The sequence below is a fragment of the Megalops cyprinoides genome, chromosome 12 (genome assembly GCF_013368585.1).
Source record: "Megalops cyprinoides isolate fMegCyp1 chromosome 12, fMegCyp1.pri, whole genome shotgun sequence".
Classification (NCBI taxonomy): Eukaryota; Metazoa; Chordata; class Actinopteri; order Elopiformes; family Megalopidae; genus Megalops; species Megalops cyprinoides.
Genome location: NC_050594.1, coordinates 1,204,912 through 1,217,391, shown reverse-complemented (window position 1 = coordinate 1,217,391; position 12,480 = coordinate 1,204,912).

The following is a 12,480-nucleotide window of genomic DNA, read 5'->3' as shown; positions in this document are numbered from 1 at the left end:
CACAAAATAGCATGCACAACCGAGCATACACTTTTATGCTAGTTTTATTTTTAATATTTGGAGTCACGAACGTCAGCAGGTTGTAATAAATTGAATTAGTTTGGAGGCAGTAAAGAATATGGCAGGCTGTATATATTTGCGGCATTTATGGTACTATTAGAGAATACTAATGATTGTAAAGTACTATAATTTCGTTCTTAAAATTTTTGCAAGCGGCGCAATAGAGACTGATAAAAGTTGAAATTCTTAATCGAATTGGCATAGAACATAGCTTGACAAGCAGAAATGCCCAGGGAGGTTTATACGAAGCGACACGCATTTTAATGTTAGCAATTATAAGATTCCATGTGATTTCAGTTGGTTTTGTACTCCACACACTCCGTGTCAACCACGCAAGGGGTCAGAGGATACTGAAACAGCAACGCGAATTCTTTCACAGGTTCGGCATTAACCGTGGGCTACGTCATCAGGACTGTAAGGCTGGTGTTCAGGAAGCTGTTGTGTGTTGTGGTGTCAGGTCTCTGATTTGGCAGAAATGCAATCTCTGACTGCACTCATGCCTGAGTATAACCCATACCGTAACCCAAGAACTCACTATAACCTATACTGTAACCTAAGCGCCAGGCCCCATCGCCCAGGGAGAGAAAAATCTGTTTGACCCACAAGGAAATTGTGTTGGAGGGTTTGTCTCATGTGACTTTATTCGCAGCTAATAAAGAAATAATTGCTTGTTAGCTGAGTTGTCTATGTAATTGCTATCCTTGGACTGTGGGGGTGGAAAGAGTCTGGGAAGCTCACAGAATTGAATAAGATCAGTGTGAGTATTGCTGTTTGACTGTGCTTGGCCCTGGGCCACCATGCTGATCCTACTCCTACAGGCCTGGATGTTTAGTGTGTAGAAGGTGTATGGTGGGGTGTTACATGCATTTGTCCAAGAGAGCTGACATGCTCTCTTGGACAAATGCATGTAACAGGGTGTGTTTTGGAAATAAACTAGACCTGGGTAGGGGCTTTTAGATGTAAACACCAACTGGATTTCTAGCCTCTTTAAAATGGGAACCAAAAGTAAGAGGGGGACTTCACCATTCAGCAGGTGGTCGAAATGATTGTTAATTTAGTGCATAAACCCTGTAAAACTGAGAACCCATGGAGTGACAGAGCTGCGAAGCTGCCAAAATGGTCATTTCTCTCTCAGCCCCTCTAACCCCAGCAGACCTCAGCTCTGCCAGGGCTCTATCAGCAGTTTAAACCGTTACTCTCTTTGGCCTGCAAAGCAAACGGGCGTACTGACACATGAGTCACGTCACTTTTGTTTTCGTCTCCTGCAGCTTTCTACTTATGGTACAACACTACGTGTTCCCTCAAACATTGTTTACAGTGCCACCTTGTGGACGAAAATGCTTGTACAAGCACCATTTTTATCAGCAGTTCCCTGTGAATTATATCACACTATACGCTGGTGAGAGAACAAACATCAGACATTAGTACATCTGAAACATGTATCGCACTGAACATGACTACAGAAGCACGATTTGGTTCCCATCCGGACTGACTGAAAAATACGGGGTGCATGATTTTGATTGAGAAAACAGTACTAAAAACGTAACAGCAGGGGGAGCCAAAGGTTTTTTTTTTTTTTGTGTGTGGTGTGTGTAATTTTCTCTTTAATGGAATTTCAAGCTTCAGTCACTTTATTAAATATAGACACACGCAGTGTAGATTATTAGTTTTTGTTATGATGAATACGTTTAGAAATTTTATTTTCTTACCCCTACATGGATTGCCCTATGCACTTCATTTTTGTGAATTGCGAATCTACCTGAATCCACCTGAGTCTCAGGGAATCCTTGTTGTTGGTAGCCCTGACTACCTGCTGCAGCATCGCTGCCCCCTGGTGTCTGGTCCTGCAGTGTTGCTCCTTATCTCCAGCATGACTGACAGCAGCACAGCTGTTTCACTGCCCAGCACTGGCTCAGCGTGGCCTCTGACTGTTCTCACTGTGGAACACAACCTCTTCACCCAAACAGCTGAACATGGATTGCACTGACCTGCTAGCTTATTTCTTTTTCGGCTAGCTAGTTAGCTAACACGCATACTTACATACACACATACTGGAAAGGACCCAAGTAAAAACATGTTAGCTAGTCGTCCTGGCCTGGTTGGACACCAGATTAGACAAGGAATTGAATACAAGGCTTTTGGAGTCATGGAGTCAGCCTTGGTACATAGGGATTCTAATTCCAAACTTACTACAACTGCAGGAAGAGATGGCAAACAGGCAAAGGATAGACATTTACTCTGACCACCATGATAGGAGAGCGGGAAGCTGCTTCTGTCTCCCTTGGAACTGCTCTCGGGTGACATTTTACCTGAAGGAAAGGAGGATCCACTACCTTGGTAGAGAGGCAAAACTAGCCTCTCTTAGTTGGGAACTTTAACCAAGAAGGCACCTGGGTGTATGCCATGGGCAAACTCTTAGGATTTGTTTTTAACATTTCAGGAAATTGGCCATGACATGTTGGCATTTCCAAAAAATCAATCCATGTCAGTCCCCGGTGTTCCTCTGAGATCGTTTTGAAAACACGTTTTTTTTTCTGGGGTTCCTCAGCTTACAAGTTAAGCTTACAGGTTGTTGAGTCATTGTTTGCAGCTGTGGATTTATAGGTGTAATGTGTTAGACACTTATCTGTAAATGATAACACTGAATACTGATTAAAATGCCCTTTTTAATTTAAACATTGCTATTGCACTGTGAAGATTGTGTTTATCACCAACCCACCTCCACTGCCATAATGACAGTGTAAGTCTCATGACGAGAGAGAATTTCCCTGTTGACTCCACCCCAGTGTTCAGGTTGTATAAATCTGCTCCCTTTCAGACTAATTACATTTTTTTGGCTGCAGTCTAAATGCTAAATCCTCATTGATATTGATAGCATTTGCTGTAGAGCAAGAATTAATTTCCCAAGGAAATGAAATCGCAAGATGAGTCATACATGTAAAATATTGCATCCACTAAAACAGATATTAGGCAATGTTAAACTCAGAAGATGGATGGCACAAAAATAACTGCCTTATAATTAAAATCGTACACTGTAGCGTGTATGGTGCGTTTTAGTGAAGAGCCACTGAGGAATTGTGCCTGTGAGCCGCGTAGGATGTACAGCAGCCTTTAAACCTGACGGCTGTGACCGGCAGAGCGAAGGGGCAGAGAGCGAGGTGCATGACAGCATTCACAGATTTCATAATGACTCGAGAAGGGCGTTCAGTGGGCATTTCCATCCGCTTTCACAGAACAGCGAGACACGCTGCCTCTAATTAGCAAACGCAGCACCCAGCAGAAGATCTGTGGAGAATGAAGAGAACCAGCAACTCTAACTACTGCGTCTGTGATTCCCTGAGGAGCCCGTGCTGTTCAGTGCTGCCCCCCAGCAGAACGGGTCCCTGCTGAGATAATTGATATTGGATGGCTCATCAATTAGTGCTGAACAAGCAGAAGATTGTGTGCCAGGTTGAGTCTCTGCTTCTGTAAACGTTTCAGAGAGCGCACTGCTCTACACATGAACTGTAACCATGGGCTGGTCATGAATTTGTCTGTTTTTACTGTGATAATTGGGCCCACAGGATGCTGGGTTAGGGATAGGTTTGAATTTGAATAAGGGTTCCCACTGCTGGAGGGCAGTGCACTCAAATTGCATTGTTCTCCACTGCAAGTGTTCAGTATGACAAACCAGTATACACACTGCTGAAAATGCCGAAGCATTTATGATTGTCTGCTTTTTTCCTGTGCGCCTTGCAACGACGTTGACAATCTTTGTCAAGAAGGGAGTGCAAGCCCCATGTGACCCCATGTGGTTTATATAAGCTGCTGCTTTATCTATGTGTAGAGTGGTTTTCACCTCAAAGGAGGAATCTTCAGACACGTGGGGGCACCAGCGCACTGAGGGGACGCTGCAGGCCTTTGTCTCAGCCTGCATTTGCAGTGAAGGCGGACATTACCATTCATCTGCAGTTCATGCAGTTCAGGAGTTCACCCCAATGAGATGTTGCAGTTGAGAGTGCACCTGACTATTTTCCAAATATATTTTGCAAATGTTCTTTGATGTATACTATTTATCTGTGGTTGGTTCTCCATCATTTTAGATAAACGGAGCTCCGTCTGGCTCAGTTCATTAAAAAGCTGGCTCTTCCGCTGTGGTGTGTCGACCTTAAAACTTGATTACAAGTACAATATCAGTAATTACAAGTAGCCATATTACTTTGGCACACTGGTAATTAAACAATAAAATAAGTAAACAACAAACAAACTACTACTGCTCCTAGTTCATATCCTATTTTATATACAGTGTATATATAATATATAATGTATGTATAAAAAAAGACCAGCGGTGGCTGCTCAGAGGAGGAGGCAAGGGAAGCCAAGCGATTTCTAAAAATTACTCGAAAAAGGTTTTTTTTTTTTTCATATTCCATCTTTCTGGTTACACAATTAAAAATGTGAAAATAAAAAAGCAGTATCAGTATTGCATGCGTTTACTGCCGTTGTTCTGAATTCGAATATTTGGTGAAACAGCGGCAATTATCGTACGCCACAAAAATCCCCTAAATCCCCATTTTGACCCATGGAAGCCAGGCTTCCCATTCAAATGTATTGGAAAAAATTGATATCATGTGAGGGCAATGATTGATGACGATGATCTGCCTCTGACTGGATTATAACATATGCCGGGATTTTAGCCCAAAGGCCAGTTTCATGTGGTTTGCGCAGATATCAGTCTGCAGTTGCGGTAACACAGGATCATGGCCAATGGATCATGGTCTTATAGACAACTCTTCAAATGAACAGCTGAATCCTGTGTGAATTCTCCTTTTTCATGAATGGGAGGGTATTTTTCTCAGCCACTGCCCCCCAGGTCCTGTGAATGTTAAGCATCTCACCGTGTGTGGGAAAAGGTTTAAGCACATTAATTGCACTTTATTTGAATTGAAAGCAATGAGTCTGTATTATATTGCATTTGGCCTAGAATTTGGACAAAAATAAGCTTCTTTCAAGCTGCCATTTACTGGCAGTGGAGCCACAGCACAGTGATAAGCAGGCTTGTGAACAGGATGATGTTGCTCTGGGAGGAGCAGTGAGATCCTGGGAGACAGTGCTGGACACGTTAGCTTTACATAACACACAGCGCTGGGCCTGAGGACATAAAATACCTGCACAGATAAGAGTTTTAATTCACTGCTTCACTCCCATAATGCTCACTGAAGTTTTTGTGCCCCACAGCAGTGTTGGGGATGGCCTCCGAATGGAACACAAGGGTTTGGTGAGGAACATTGCCTTCTTGGAGGGAGCAGGGAGCCACAGAGACCCCGTCCCAAATCCTCGGGTACCTCTGGGAAACCAGACGTGAAGCTCTGCAACGTGTGGCATGAGACCAGAAGGTGAGATCAGAAAAACCCCCAAATGACACAATGCTTAACGTAATGAGAGAGGTCCTGACCCTTTGCTCTGATTGATGATCACCACACAGGGATGAAAGGTATCAACAGTAAACAACTGCAAATGTAAATATCAACCGAGCAGTAAGTGGCAGTAAGTTCAATAGCATACACCTGGATGTGGCAAGATTTGTTTAAATGTACACATATGTATGTTAGTTGAAACAGACTCTCCTTATGCTGAATGGAAAGGGAGAGATGTGGCTGAAATCCTCATTCATTTCCCTGCCACATGTGCTGCTGTCATACCTTGGCAATGGCTGTAGGGGCCTCTTCTGGAACAGTGAAGCTGCTGTAACTGGACCATACAATAGAAGCCTTATATTACCACACATGGTGTTCATTTAAACAAGTGAAGCTTTTCAAAATAAAATCCCAACTCTGATGAACCTAATGCGGTCATACTCACATGTTAACCAATATTTTTTCTTTGTATAATATTTATGTATTTATGTTTGTTATCCAATAGGTAGCAATGGCAGCATCAAAGTTTTATGACCTAACACTACGAGTCAAACACGTGTCTGACTTTATTCACAACATCGGTAGGTCTTTGTTTCATTTAGCCATGGAAGTGTGAACATCAGGGCGATTAACAGGTTGCTGTAATTGTTATTGTGCATGCTGTGAGGAGAACTGGCAGCCATTGCTATCAGGACCCAGAGCCAAAGCTCTGCTGCAAGCATCTCATTCTCTGACCTCCCTGCCGTGCCAGTGCTGCAGTCAAATGTTCTGAACCATGTTGCTAATGTACATTTTCATGTTCATTCTCTAAAGATGAAGGGGGTGGTATAAAACATAACATTGTGACTCAGCTATGTTACGAAGTAGAGTCTCTCTCAGTTGTTATAACTTTCTTGGACCTTAGGATCAGAAAACACTCTTAAACCCACCTTGTAATGAATGTTCAAATCAGCCTGAAACAGATTTTACATTTTTTAATCTATATTGTGTAAATTGAAATCAATAAGAATTGTATGTGGGTCAGGAAAACGTTACAAAAAGAAAATTTAAAAAGAAATTGCACTGGAGTCTAAGTCCATGGACCTCTTGCTGCACATCACTGACTGCATTCTTGTACCTTTTCCTAATGATGACTCAGTGAATTCACTTAACACACTGATGTGAAAAGTCCTCATTCAGACACCAGCTGAAATACAAGCTAATCTGGGTAATAGGCTGTTATTTTGGTGGGCAGAGTTAAGCATATTAAATTAAATTGCTGAAGCACATTACAAGACTATACTTTAGCCTGTTTTTTTATCTCTGTGTATCTCTTCAATGGTGCATTTCACTAAGACCCTCCAGCAACTGCATTACCCAGAGATTCTAGAGTCCTGTGTGGACTGCGTGTTAAGGTGTGGTGTTGTCAGTGACATCATGTTTAGTCTTTTTAAGCATAATATATTCCAGTAACATAAATTAATAATGTGTGCCAACATAGAGCTGTGGTGTGTGTGTGTGTGTGCCCGTGATCAGTACGAATCATGTTCAACCCTAAAGTTGTGTATTCAACCTTATTATTGATCTCATCCCGCTATCTGTGCTTTTGCACATTTTCTCAGTCCGTTTCTTACAGCAGGCAAGTCATTTTGCTTCTGTTCCCTCACCACCACCTGGTTCACAGAATCACCGCTATGAAATGGAACCTCATTTTGTTTCAATGTTCCTTTTAGTGGGAAAAATACTTCTACATGGTACATATTCCCCATCACAATCATCCCAAATGTCGCACTGTCAAGAACGGCCATGAAGAATGGCAGCAGCCTGATGAGTGAAGGATGTTTGAACCGGGAGCATCTGCAATTAGGAGCAGTGAGTAATTAGAAAGAGGATTAAACGTTTGCTGGGAGGACTCTCGACTGCCGTGTGGCACAGTGTCCCGGAGTGATCTGTCAGTTCAGCAGACTGTTAATGGGAAGCGCACCTCTCTGACTCCAGTCTGTGCTGTAGGTGGGCATGGTAAATGAGCTCCTCCGTTGCGTGAAAAATGGTATTTCTGGCGTGAGGTGAATTCGGCGGAGGGCTTGTGTCCGTGCCAACGTGCAACAGCAGGGATCCCTGCAGCTATTCCTGCAGCTCTGAGACGCACCCGGCTGCAGCAACGCAGAGACGCATTTCCCACCACCGAGGATGACCTCACCGCCTTCAGAGGCCAAGAAACCAGATCAATACCTACCACTGATTTATGGAGCTAATCAAAGCTATATTGCGTTTCATTGGGGGTGGTTGATATACAGGGGAATTGGAAGGAGGAAAATGTGTTAATTCAAGCATTTTTTTTCAAGTAGTAGATTAAGACAAGTGGGGAGGTATTTTAATATCTTATCTGCTTTTACACTGGGATTTTCAAAAAGCCATTCACAGAGTATCAAGTTGTTTAATTTACCAAAAATTTAGTTAACGATATAATCAACTGCTTAATTTGAGGAACCTCCCAACTCAGCACTGGTTCACATTTTGTACCTCTTTACACTGAGTTATGCCTAATAGGAAAAACATGCAAAATCAGAGCTTCACAGAAATATTTTCAGCTGTTTACAAATGGGCCCGCATGACCTGTAATGCATAACTTGGTCCGATAATCACACCTTCAGGTGTTCTTTTCAAAAGGTACTTTAATATATAACAAGCTTTAATTTAAGAACTGTGCGTAAAAAACTAAAAACGAGAGCTTTGAAAAGCTAGTTTAAAAGAACAGTACACTTGTTCAGTAGGACTTGTTCAGACGACAATGACCGCCTCAGTCAGGTGAGTGTGTTATTAACTCCACTGTGTGTCTGTGTATGAGTGAGCGTATGAGTGATTGTGTGTGAGTGAGCGTGTGAGTGTATGAGTGTGTGTGTGTGTGTGTGTGTGTGAGAGGAGGGGGCTCTTAATGAGCGTATTAATGAGTGCAGTCATGCTGCTTTTGAGATGGCCAGATCGGACACCCATGCAGCTGTGTTCATCACCCAGGTAGATCATTACAGCACGCAAAATAATGGAAGAAACAGTCAGGAGGATGGATTTCTGTGTCACCTTCAGCTTATCAAAGACATCGTTAGACAGATTTAGAAGAGGAGAGAATGAAAAGCACCATGCGGCATTCTCAGGCTCCATCTGGTGTGGGTGGATCACCACAACCGGCTACATTCTTTTCCGATTTTCTTCTGTATGCAACATGTATGAACAGTGCTATCAAACCTCATGCATACGAAGACCTGGAATGAGTATTATTTCACTTTTTAATGACATGTTAAAGTTTTTATGGATGGAACCACTCAGACATGCAGGTGAACACACTAGGATGCACTGAGAGGAGGTAAATTGTAAATGAGGTAAATAATATATCATAAATCTTTCTTTTCATAAAATAAACCTTATTTTCATTGTAAGCTTGAAATTCAAGAATCCTATGTTTGTACTCACCACACAAGGTGTGTTGTATTTCAGTCCTAAATGAAATGATGCCATGAATTAAACTGAGGGCACAAACTAATTCCAGGGGACAAAATGACTGTCCTCTTGGGAGCTGTAGAATCAGTTATGGACTCCGGCCACAGGTTACTCCACACACTTTCAGACCTCTGTCATCTCCCTGCATTAATAATAATGAGCCCTAATAGCAGAAATGGTGGCTTGGTCAAGTGGCTGTATGAGTGATCTTGCATTTGGCAGAAAAACTATTGACATCTGCTGGTAATTAATGAAGGTAATATGAGCAGATGGAAGCACCAACCACCAACAGAGGAATTTTAAAAGCAGTATTGTTCAGGGCACAGTAGTATTCACTTGGTAACTGTGTAAGTTTGTGGGAGGAACTTTCTGTGATTTCAGTCATTTCTGCTGGAGCCCTAATGGACCAGGGGCTGATCCTTCCACCCTGGGGCCATGGTATACGTGCGTGGGCTTTCAGTTCATTCTCTGTTGGTGATCACAGCACGGTGAGCCCATCTTCTGCTGCCTTGAAACCAGGTTCTGACAGCGTCACAGACCTACTTTGCAGAGTATTCACTTTCTGAACATCAGATTCTGTGGGCGTTTGTGTCTCACCTGGGTGTCTGTACTTGCCACCTTGCAAGTCCTTCGCTGCAGGCTTGTAACCATCTGAACCGCTCCCCTGTGGGGTGGTGCAGACTGAACACTTAGTTTGTGCTCCACCCCCTTGCTTGTGCCCCCAGGTCTTCAAATAAAGCTACAGGCTTTGGCCTGGATCACAAGCAAACTCGTGATAATTCCTCAGTTCTGCTGCTCTATCCTCTCCACCTCACAACCTGAGCCAACACTGTATTCTGTACCCCTCTGAGCAACACTGTGGCCCAGCTCAGCTTGTAACCATCATCACAGTTTAAAACACACTGGCAGTATCCACCATCCATTTAAAACTTACCACAGTGCGATTTATCTAGGACACAAGCCTCACTTGCTCCATGCTTAGCAATTACATTGAAGGTTACAAAGGGTTAATGATCCATCTGCCATAATGGACTAATCAAGGTGGAGAAAAGTCATCAGCCCAGTACAAAATGTTATTGGATGGCACTTACAGTAATCCTTCTCTTGTTGGATGAAACAGCAAACTCTCTGCATACAGTATCTCTCCATTGTGCATTTACTGTGAGTATGGGAGCTGTGATGACATCATTGACATCATATCTTTGTATGGTCAGCGCGGTGCGTGTTCAGCCATCCAGAGGTACTGCCTGGTACACACAGTTATCATATAGGAATGCGGTTACTACAGCAAACCATCCAGCCGATCAGGATCTGGGGTCAGCAGTGCTTTCTCAAGCTTTCTTTGACTCTGAGATGAGCTGCATCCAGGCAGAGGAGGGCCCGTGTGAATCAGCTGCCAGCTCTGCTCTTTGCTGAGGGGGTGTTAAGTGTCTGAATGGTGTCCTGAGAATGCTGAGCACAGTTTAATTTAATGCAACACGCTGCCCGGAGTGAGTGGTGCCCAGAACACTGTGCTCAACTGTGCTCAGCGTGAGCTCTTCAGAGCTCTGCCAGGTTACACAGCCTCAGAGAAGCATGATCGGTGGGTGAAATCATTTTTGATTGAGTGCTGATATGTTCATATTTTGTTTATTTCTGTTCATTGAGCACACATACAAAGAGTTATTGTTAAGATGACAGTTGACATGGTGCAGCACACCTAGCAGTGAAATTCCATAATAGCAAGGTTGCCTTTTACCTGCAAATGCCTTCAGATCTTCTGCGAGTTAAAAAGTATTGTATTGACATCACTCTGATTGTGTGATGGAGGGTGTCTATTGATGTGTTCAAGTAGGTCGTCTGGGTTAACTCAAGTGTTCATTGACCTTAATCAAGAGTGTAGTTTTGTAGTTTTGACAGGAATATTTATATTTCGATTCTTTGTGAAGGTGTGGCAGTGTGGGTTTTAAAGCCTGTTTTCTTCCAATAAAGCTGATACAAGAAGCTCTTTTTCTCTGCATCATTAACTATATAAACAGTTGATATAGGGCATTCCTCAGATAAGACAAGGGCTTTGTTCTGCCAGGGCGAAGGGGGTGTTGACCGGCCAGGGTGCCCTCATCTCCCCACTCTCGGGAACCCCTTGACTCCTCACGCACCTGAGGCTTCTCGCAGTGATGTCAGCGGAGTATCGTGTTTCCTCCAGAATGCGCCCATTCTGCCGCAGTGCACTGTGGGACTTGTGTGAAGGGTAATGTTGGCTCTGTGCAAGTGTATCCGAGGTTTGGAATCACTTTTCCCCAGCGCTCATGTTGTCATGATGACACGAGGCTAATGTACAATTAGCAATTCCAAAACACGGAAAAAGCATCAGTAAAAGAGAGTGTCAAGATGCTGTGAGTAGCAGCAGCTTTGAAAATGCAGAGTGAGTTCATTTAACCAGGCTGATAAATCCAGCTGTATTTATCTTCAAAGGCCACTTTGAAATTTAACTCAAGCCACTGCTATGCAAGAGCAATTGCATGCTGTCAACAGCTGCCAAGAACTATTGACAACATGTAAGATGGCCATAAAAATAATGAAATGATGGGTGTGGCGGGGGGGAGGCCGTCCTGCACAGGGGTGGGATTCTGAAGCAGGCTTCGGGGGTGTGCGAGGTGAGTGGACCCTGCAGGCTGTGCCGTGTGCACGGCTCCAGCGTAAGCCGGTTCTGCCATAACACTAAATCCAATCGCCTATGAAATGGAAGAGGAATTATTCTGAAAATTGTCAGGGAAAGTAGCTATTATACAGCATTGATTTTTAGGGCAGCGGTGTTATTTGGTTGCTACACTGATTGAGCAAGGGCTGTGATTTTAGATGTTTTCAGAGGAAAGCAGGCATGGCCAAACAGGCTCAGAGGGCAGCTACCCGCAGGCGCTGAGGGTATGTTCAGCTGGCCTGTCCACAGAAATATTTATGACAAGGTGAACAATAAACCGAGGAAAGATTTTCACTGGTGATTCAGTAAAGCTTTACATATTTCTGCCAACAGTTAAATAAGGACAGTGACACCAAGTGTTTATGTCTGTGAGTTTTTATGCCTACTTTGATTAGGCTTATCTTAAAATAAAAGCCTGCAGTATATTACCGGTGGGCTGAGCAGGTATGAGGTGTTGTTGTTTGGATTCTAATCTTTCTTATGGTGTTTTTGAGAAACTGCTTTGAAATCCAGACATTTTAGCAAATTTCACAAAATGTGGCAGTTGTGTGTTGGATGTGTTCGACCATGAGCCACATATCAGGTCCCATATGTGCCCATAGGTCACATGATTCAGCAAAAATCTTCAAATCATTTCTCCTTGAAATCATATAGCTCTGGCCATTACACGCGTTATTCAGATTTACGATGATCCAACATATTGAATGCTCTGCCATTGTGAAAAGCATTATTTTTGTAAAGTTTGCACAAAAATTAGTATAAGTAATCTGTGTATCCCTTGTTATCCCACGTTACAAAGGGAAAGCTGACTATGCAGAAGCGTGGTAGATACAAGCCAATCCGTTTGCAGCATTTTTGCATAAATATACA